The following is a 9,473-nucleotide window of genomic DNA, read 5'->3' as shown; positions in this document are numbered from 1 at the left end:
ATAATGCCATGCTACTTCCTCATATGTGCCCCTCAGAGCTGCCATTTTCCAAACACCACATTTTGCATATGGTAGGTATTCTATACATTTTCTTTTATGAGAAATTATATTATGTATAATTTATGTTTGATTTTCTGATCAAAAGCAACATGTGCCATTTTGTACAAGCAGTACCCACACAAATTACTCTTCAACTGTCTTTATGTAGTTATTCAAATAGCTCAGTGTATATACCATGTGACACATTGTGTCACATGATCAGAAAGAAAAAACGATATTGGAGATGACCTCCTAGCCTTCACCGCATCTGGCAATCACAGAATTATTTTGTAATGTTAAGCTACCTGCTACGGAATATCCCGTAGTCTTTTTCTGGGAATCAGAGTTACCCAGAATACATCCCTCTGGGGAGGCAAGGCAGTCTTTTCTCATTCTTAGATGTCTGAACTCTCTCCCATTCCCCCACTGCTAGTGATTCTGAGACCTCGTCTTCAAGTTCCTTCAGCACCCTGAAAATTAATTTGTTTGGACCTTTAGACAAATGTTTTCTCACTTGCTTCTCCCCAATCTAAGCTCTTACGCCAGTGACCCTCAAAGTGTGGCCTATGGCCCCAGTGGGATACCGAGACCCTTTTGGAAAAACAATTAACAGTATGTATTTTCGGTGATAAAATTCAAGCTTTCAAGTAAAAATAAATATTTTAAATAACTTGTTTCTGCTACTATGAACTTGACAGCTTCCCAGTATTTAAAGACTTTTCTGCTGAGCTCAAGATGATATTAGCAATGTGCTTTTCCCTTTTTTTACATTTACAATGAAATGTGTCCACATTTGGAAGATCTATACAAATCAGTGAGCCAATATGTTCCAAATAATCCATGCATGATGTTACAAAATTATACATGGGTAAAAGACCATTCAAAGAACAAGATAAAAGCAACAGGTTTGAATTAAACAGAGCACAAAAAGTTCGATGAGGTTTCCCAATCCCACACTGCAACAACCTTTTTAAAAATGACAACTTGAGTTTGATGATATCAGGTAAGAATACCTACAACTATCTGAAAAGGCTCTTAAAATACTTCTCCCTTTCTAACTACACATCTGTGTACAGAAGCTCTATTTTCTTTATATACTACAACCAAAACAACATATCACAACTGATTAAATGCAGAAGCATATGTGAAAACCCAGCTGTTTTCTATTAAGCCAAGTATTAATAGACACTTGGGGAAGAAATGTACTTTCTTTTTAAAGAAGCCATCCTCATCACCAAAGTTTTGTTTTGGAAAGCATAATTATCTTCATTAAAAAATGTTATTTATGTTAATACGTACTGAGTTTATTGTTATTTTTAATTAATAAATATTTCTCAGGTAATAATGTCTCGGATTTAATTTCGAATAGAGTAAAATATCAGTAAGTATAAATAACCCACATAAACAAAAGCTCTTTGAGGTCCTCAAGAAATTTCAGGAGTTTAAAAGAATCCTGAGACTGTGCTCGCTTTGGCAACACATATACTAAAATTGGAAACGATACAGAAAGATTAGCATGGCCCCTGCACAAGGATGACACGCAAATTCGTGAAGCGTTCCATATTTTTAATAAACCCTTTTTGCGGCCAAAAAAGAAGAATCCTGAGACCAAAAAACACGAGAACCACTGCTTTGACTACTATTCTACCCTTTGCGGCTTGAAGGCTATGCCCTTTTAAAATAACCTGAGCGGTGCCTGGGTGGCTCAGTTGGTCAAGCATTCGACTCTTGGTTTCTGCTCAGGTCGTGATCTCGTGGTTCGTGGGATCAAGCCCTGCATCAGTCTCTGCGCTGACAGTGTGGAGCCTGCTTGGGATTCTCTCCCTCTCTCTTTGCCCCTCCCCTGCTCATGCTCGTTCTCTCTCACACACAAACTTAAAAAAAAAAAAAAAAAAAAACGAAACATGAAATCTCTCCTTTAGTTGCTATAGGAAGTAACATATGTAACACGTGGTTAGTGGCTTAGGCTTGGCGATCAGGCTGACCTGAACTTCAGTCCTGGCTCTACCACTTACTAGTTTTTCTAGGCTCAACGGTTACTGAACGTTTCTATACCTCGATTCCTCATGCATAAGATGGATATAACTGTGCTTCCTATCTTATAAGAATTAAATGGCAACACTTGTTAAACTCTTAAATCCAGAATTATCACCAGCATTACAAGAATTTACACTACCTCTTAAGAGCAATATGGTGCTAATGTAACAATGGGAGGTATTCTAAAGCCTTGAAATTCTCTTCCTTCAGCAGGAAGTCATTTTTCCAAACATAATATACCAGTTCAATCTTACTCCAAATTCACCTTAATGATTTCTCATAACAGATTCCTAAGTACTAACAGTATTTTTTTGTTGTTGTTGTTCTAAAATTGAAAAGCATGTATTGTGCCTACAAGATAGGTCAATTTTCATACAGCATCACTGTAATAACATCTATATTTAGGGAGAGGTCCTATTACAAAAGCTGAATCAAAGAGTTAACATGAGCAGGCGAGCCAATCAATTTCCCAGGCGCTGACTCTGATGATGAGTTTGGCAATTACCTAGTGATGACACTCCTATGTTTCAAAACTGCTTTGACTGCAGGTACACAACTTAATGGAGCCGATTAGGAAACTTTTCTTTGTCAATGCATGCATCACCTTGGACATTGTAAGTCGCAGAACATACGTGATATGTTTTCTACATAGTAAGCCTGTGTAAGATGCTGTAGTAGAAAACTTGCATAATCATTACAGTTGGGCCTATGATAATGCTAATTCCTTACTCAACGTCATTGACAAACAGCAGGAACTTCTTCGTATGTATCTCAGGAAGCCACAAGAATGTACTTGGATTAATATCTTATTGGGGCTCCCTGTTTTTACAGTCAGATACATTTTGCTTTTCAAAGCCTCATCCACCTTTAAGACTTTTAAGGCATCATTAAAGTTGGACACTTACTAATTTACTTTCAAGTTTGCTGACTCTTTCATTTCCATTTTTCTATTGCCCATCTAGTCGTTTTTAAGTTCAGATATTGTATCTTTTGCTATAGAATTTCCATGTGATTCTTTTTTACAATTTCTCTGCTGAGAACTTCTATCTTTCTGTTCAAGTGTGTTCATCTTCCATCTCATGGGCCATAATTATAACAGTTGCTTTTATGTCTGATAATTCTAACATCTGGTTTATCTCGAGGCTGGTATCTCTTGATTGACTTTTTCCTTGGAAATTGGTCACATTATCCTGGTCTTCCTACTTAAGCAATTTTGGATACTGGGCTGTGTCAACTCTGGGTCTTACTAAAATTGTCTGAGAAATATTTTGTTTGTTTAAGCAGGCAATCAACCCAATTAGGCTCAGATTGCAAATCCTGTGTCACTTTCTACGAACAGTAGTTTTGATCTCATTTTCATTTCTTGTCGACTTTGCCAGAGTTCCTTGGGTCTGTCTTGTGCATACCAGCTCAGGAGTGAGCCCAGGACATGTGGAAAGTCATACACACAGTGAGAGACGGTCCACCTTTCCAGCTCTCCCCTCTTTAGGATTTTCCCATTCCCCCCACTCCATGCTCTTTGGCCAACAGGAGAGGCTTCTCCTGGCTCTTTGGACTGGCAGCTGGATTTCTTGCATAGAAAATCCAGAGTAAACCTCCACTGCTGTGCATCTCCATAAGTGGGGCTGACCCCTGGCACAAACCTGTAAGAGAAAAGAGAAAGAAAAAGAAAAAGGGAAGGGAAGCATCCTCATAGAGGCTGCTTTTCCAAGTTCTGAGTCTCCTTCACAATCTGTCTGAGTTCTTAGGTATTTGCTTTTTTGTGTGTGGTCCAGAAATGTTTAGTTGCTGTTCACAGAAGAAATGGGCTTGAGAGGAATCAGAAGCTTCCCCACCTACTTCTCCAAGTTTTGTCTTCCACGCCTCTCCATGTCCCTCTCCCTGTTCTAGTTTTTCTCTTCTTACAGCTTCCTCAACGGCCAGGTTTGTTCCCACAACAAGCCACTCTGCTTGCTCTGCCCTCTGCGTAAACTCTGTCTCCCAGTCTGAAATCTAAATGACCTGCTCTGACTCCATACCACCATAATTCCAACTAGATACCAGGCATGTGGCATATACAGATGCACCTGATAGATGGCTAGATGGCCTGCTTAACGGGAACCAATTGCTTTAAACAACAGTGTATTTGAAGTTCAGTTGAAAATAAGGTACAAGTTCATTCAACAGATTTAAGACCAAAACAGCAAACTTTGCTCTCATTCTGAGTCTTGATACAAACACATGTGCCAACACCTTACCATCTTACCTCCCAAGAACTTTGCAAGATTGAGTTGTTTCTCTTTCATGGCGCGAACAGCGATTAAGTATTTCTCTTCTTTGTTCATCTTGCAGGACTTAAAACCTTGTACTCAAATTTGCTTTTCTTCTGTCAGTAATAAAGGATACAGGCATGACTCCATTACGATCGGTTGTTCACGCTTTTGTTTTTGGTTTGCTTTGTGAATTTGATTTTAGTTAAGAGGTGGTATCATAGTATGGTAAAAATTTGAACCTGGGTTCAAAGTCAGTTCCCTACTTACTAGCTGTGAGGCCTGGGCAGCTTGAACACTCTTTCAGTTTCTGTGGACAAGTTGGGATGAAACCACACACCTTGAAGGGTGGGTAAGGCATAGGAAACATCAACTACAGTGTTGGGCACAAGAGACGGGCACCAAATATTTTCCTACAAGTCCTCCAGTACTAAGAGTTAGCATGAGCTCCCCCCCCACCCCCCCAGGGCTCTTTTCTTCCCTTTTCCCCCCTTTCTCACCGCAGCTTCCTTTCTCTCTGCTCTGTTATTTTGGTCTCTAGGTAGGTGACTTATCACAGAACTCCTATGAATTTTAGACATGCATTTCCAGGTTTTCTGAGAGAGCTGTGTTGGACTTTCTTGAGGAAGATTCAAGTTGCTCGAGATTTTCAAGTACCTCCTCGCAGGGATTTTACCTCAGTTGATCATGTTTATAGTGGTATTTTTGTTTTAACATTATTGGATTTTTTTGTTGTTGTTAATGGAAACAATGGCCTCAGTCTTCTCCAAGGACAACTCAACACATGAAATGGTGTCTGCTGAGTCTGGCAAACGGGAAATTTAATTTATGCCTAGTCTTTTACCAAAGACTAAGAGTTATTTCCCCTTTCAAACATTCATTTGATGTACAGTACTAATAATTCTGAGAAGCCCATGCATTATTCATATGAATTGTGATGGCTATACGCAGTAAATAAGGATTAGCTAATTAATGACTTAAAGAACACTTACAGTTCCCTTGTTGAAGATAACCATGTAAAATGTTGAGCTGCCCTGCCAATGATATCTTCATGAAAATATTGAATAAAATGAAATAGTTTGCTAATTTTCACATCCACCCGTAAAACTTATATACATTGGTCTTCCTTACAGATAAGGATTGGAAAATTAGGAGATCTGTAATTTCAAAAACATGATTATAATTGAAAAGAGAAGCATAAACATGACTCTCATCTGTTATTTTTCCTAACTTACAGGTCACGATGTATCCCAGTATCAGTTGTTTGGACTACTTGAGCTCAGTTTTAATACATAAAAAGCATCGTCATACTTAGGGTATTTTTATAGACTATATTTTTGATAAGCTTCGTAATCTCTACAGGTCACATTTAATGGAGTATTATTAAATAGAAAAGCATAACTAAATCTTGCCCCAAGTCTCCGGTATTTCAAGTGGAGTAAAAATATGGCTAATTCGTTGCAAATTAAGTTTGAGGCTTATTTATCATTACTATTGGAATATTCTTCCAAATTCCAATGAGGTAGGTTTAAGAGACATGCCCAGTAAATAATGTTTAATCTTTAGGCCAAGACCAAAGGATGTACACAAATATTTCTTCTAAACTTACATGACCATTTTTCTCATGTTGGGGAAACCTATTCAGCTACCTTAAGTTTTTTCTAAAGCAAAATAAAATGTAAAAAACAAAAACAAAAACAAAAACAAAAAAAAAACAACTCATCAGAGTCAGAATAGAAACGAAATGCAAAATTTCCAAAGGAAAGTGTCTTTAAAATCACTTAGAATTGTATTTTAAACTAAGAAAAGAGGAAAAGCTAATAGTTTACATTTTCTTTCAAAATTTCATGCCCCAGGTGCCTGCCCGGACGGAAGAAACCGATCAACAGCAAATACCATAAGATGATGCTCCAAGTCTCTATCTTATCAAATTAACTCAATTATAATATTTGCCCATCATCATAAATTTAAATTTTGTGGATCTTGAAATGAGGTAGGGGAAGGAAGGGTTTCCTCCTTTGTGAAAAAAGTTTCTTTTACTATTTAGATATTGGTGTTTTTCAAGAAACTTTTGTTCGTGAGTTAAGAATTAAAGCATATAGCACTAGGCCATAAATTTCACCCCTTTTGTTTCTGAAGTAACTCAAAATTTATAGCTTGTTTCCCATTGATAAATCATATACGGCATTTCCTTTCAGCTTTACAGAAATGTTTAAGGCCATAACTTCTACTGAAAAGCGGTTATCAAGTATTTTTGAGACATACACAGATTTCACAAGAAAAAATTTAAAATGAACTAAACTCTGAGAATGAAGAGGAACCTATATTGTTTATATGGATTTTGCCAAACCAGTTTAGAAAACAGAATGATTTAGATTATTTTGGGTGTCATTCTCAAAAGTTACCCCTAGATAGATATACCAATAATGATCTTATAAAAACCCAGGAACTAATACAGAGTTGTAGGTGAGAATAAAATTTTATAAAGGATAATGGGGTGCATCGTGCTGTTTGATAGGATGGGAAAAAATTCTAATGCCACGGTTTCAGGGCTCTGTTGAGTCCTCACCTTCCCAGTGAGGGCTTTTCCAGACTGTCCTATCACCACTGCAATCTCATCACTTCTGCAAACCTGAACCCACCCCCCGCTCCACAATCCCCCAGCCAGCCACCCGCATTGCCTTATAACTGGCCAAGTGCTCGCTGTTTATCACCTAGTATCCCTCGCTGGGATGTAAACCTCATGGGAACGGGGATCTGCCGTTTGCCCATTGGTCTCAGGTATCTAAAACAGTGCCTGGCAGGTGATCCATAACGACTGACCTGCAATTTAGTTTCTTTATTGCACCATGTTGTTGGTTTTAAGACATTGCCCTTTGTTTGGCTTAATTTTAAATCCCCCTTCCCCGCTTCCTTCTCTGACCCTTCCAAAGCATGTCAGAATATAATTAATTACGCTATGGCAACAAGTCGTCCCAGGATCTCGGTCTAACTTAGTATCGGTTTCTTGCTCATGCTAATGTCTAACATGTTTGATTTGAAGAAGTTCTGCTCCGTAAAGTCACTCAAGACCCAGGCTGACAGAGCTGCACCATCTGAAATGTGTCCAGTCCCTGGTCACTGCCAGAGGGGAAGAAAGGAACCCACGGAGTGTGTGAGGAACTTAATTTGTAATGCCTTTCCTCAGAAGTGTCACCTCACTTTCACCGTCTGTTCATTGGAACTGACTAGTTACCATGGCCCCAGCCAAGCTCAAGGGGGTCGAAGTCGAGGGGAGCATATGAGAGGCTTGGTGGTCATTACTGTATCACATGTAACTCCTATTTCACAGCACGGATCACATTTTATTTTAATAAAACATTATTTCCTCTCCTGGCGTGGAAACTCCTGAGGGCAAAAGAGGGTATGTCTGTTTTGATCACTAATATTTTCCAAACATCTTATAAAAGGAAGGGACTTGATAAATACTTGTTGAATAAAAAATTTTAAACCAAATATTCAAAATAATTAACTTTTTTAATTTTTTAAAGAAAAAAATACTCTCCATAGGAAAGCATTTGTTTTTATGTCCATCAGTAGCCAAATGGAACTTGATATAAACATTTCCAATACACCAACTTTGGTTAAATGCACAAGTTTGAAAATAACTCAATGCACACATCAGATGCTACTAACAAGTTCATTAATATCCAAGATTCATTCCTGTATGTCAAAGGTCATCCAAGGTAAACATTTTTTTCATTACAATGAACTATGAGATTCCAGTGAGAACGGTTTGCCTCAAAGGATTTAGTCTCTGAACTTGGGAGTCTAGCATTCAAAAATTTAATTCACCCACCCACCCATCCATCCACACTCGCATTTATAAACTTCCCATTACGGCAATTTAATGACAGGAGAAAGTAAAAACTGAAAGGGCATTTGTAACCACTGGGTATCATTTGGACGACTGGATAGGGTGGGCAGAAAATACTAAAGGTGCACATAAATTAATGCCAATAAATGACAGGCTTCAGAAAGCCACACCTAAACATTTCCAGAATTTCACTAAACAGTTGACAACCTGAAACAGTAGAGCCGTGACTACAAGCCTTGCTCCATTCCAAACAAAACCTCTAACCATTTCAAGAACAGAGGAGAATCCACATGCAACAAGACAGACATTATCTTTAATTAAATATATATATATATATATATATATATATATATATATATATATATATATAAATCCTTAACACTTCATTTAAAAATATGTGGCTGTATTTTAAAATCTGGTAATGCTCAAAGCTGGCAGCTGACCTCACTCATATATGTAAAAATGCTCTTGAAATATCAATATGTTGGTTTATACGTTACGTACTGCCCTGCAGCTAAATCTTTCTCACCAAAATTCTCAAATGACTATCAAAAAAAGAGCCGCATGTTCTAAGCCCCCAGGACACTAAAGACGGTAAGTTCCAGAACTAAAGGTGAACCATTCATGAAATACTATTTCTGAGATGCTGGAAACCACACTAGCACAGAGACTTAAAGACAATTGACAGACAAGTGGTAGCTTTTTCTTTTTTTTTTTTTTTTTGCAGGTGTTAAACTAACTCACTCTACATTGAACTGTTTGGGAACTATAAAAACTGAAAAGCTCATCCTCTTTTCCAACCTAGGAGGGAAACTGAAAGGTAACAGTGAAGTGAACTACTCATATAGTGTCTCACATATTCCGCTTAACTATTTAACACATAATTCCAAAATGCAAATATTTAAAATGGCTTTTGAGGAGATGTATCTGCAATGTTAAGCTTGTCTATGCTAAATAAGTGTAACTATTTTATTTACTTAGACATGTATCATCCTGATGCCAACAGTATCTAAACATTCATAATTAAGCAACCGACTTGGAAAGGGCTCTCAGTAACTGCATATAATCTGCATCTGTAGCATTAGAAAGAATCAATTCACTGCTCATTTTCTGATGTAACTGAATACTGTAAGTCTACGTCAGAAATACTAACCTTATGGGCTTTGAGAGTATGCACAGTACAAATTTTATTACTGAAGAAAAAATATATATGAATATACAGAAAAAAACGTATAGTCACTGAAGAATCAATAATGGCCATGTCTCCACATGGGGGAACTAGGAGTGATTAT

At 37.6% G+C, this 9,473-nt stretch overlaps 1 non-coding gene across 1 annotated transcript; it reads left to right on the top strand.

The window, feature by feature from the left end:
- The first annotated feature begins 1,500 nt into the window (after positions 1 to 1,500).
- On the top strand, positions 1,501 to 1,607 carry LOC125148488 (U6 spliceosomal RNA). The gene has a single exon (XR_007145571.1). It is a non-coding gene; the product is annotated as a U6 spliceosomal RNA (small nuclear RNA).
- The last annotated feature ends 7,866 nt before the right edge of the window (positions 1,608 to 9,473 follow it).

The sequence above is a fragment of the Prionailurus viverrinus genome, chromosome D2 (genome assembly GCF_022837055.1).
Source record: "Prionailurus viverrinus isolate Anna chromosome D2, UM_Priviv_1.0, whole genome shotgun sequence".
In the NCBI taxonomy this organism is placed as follows: domain Eukaryota; kingdom Metazoa; phylum Chordata; class Mammalia; order Carnivora; family Felidae; genus Prionailurus; species Prionailurus viverrinus.
The sequence above is the reverse complement of the archived record's forward strand: the minus strand, read 5'-3'. Positions and strand labels throughout refer to the sequence as shown.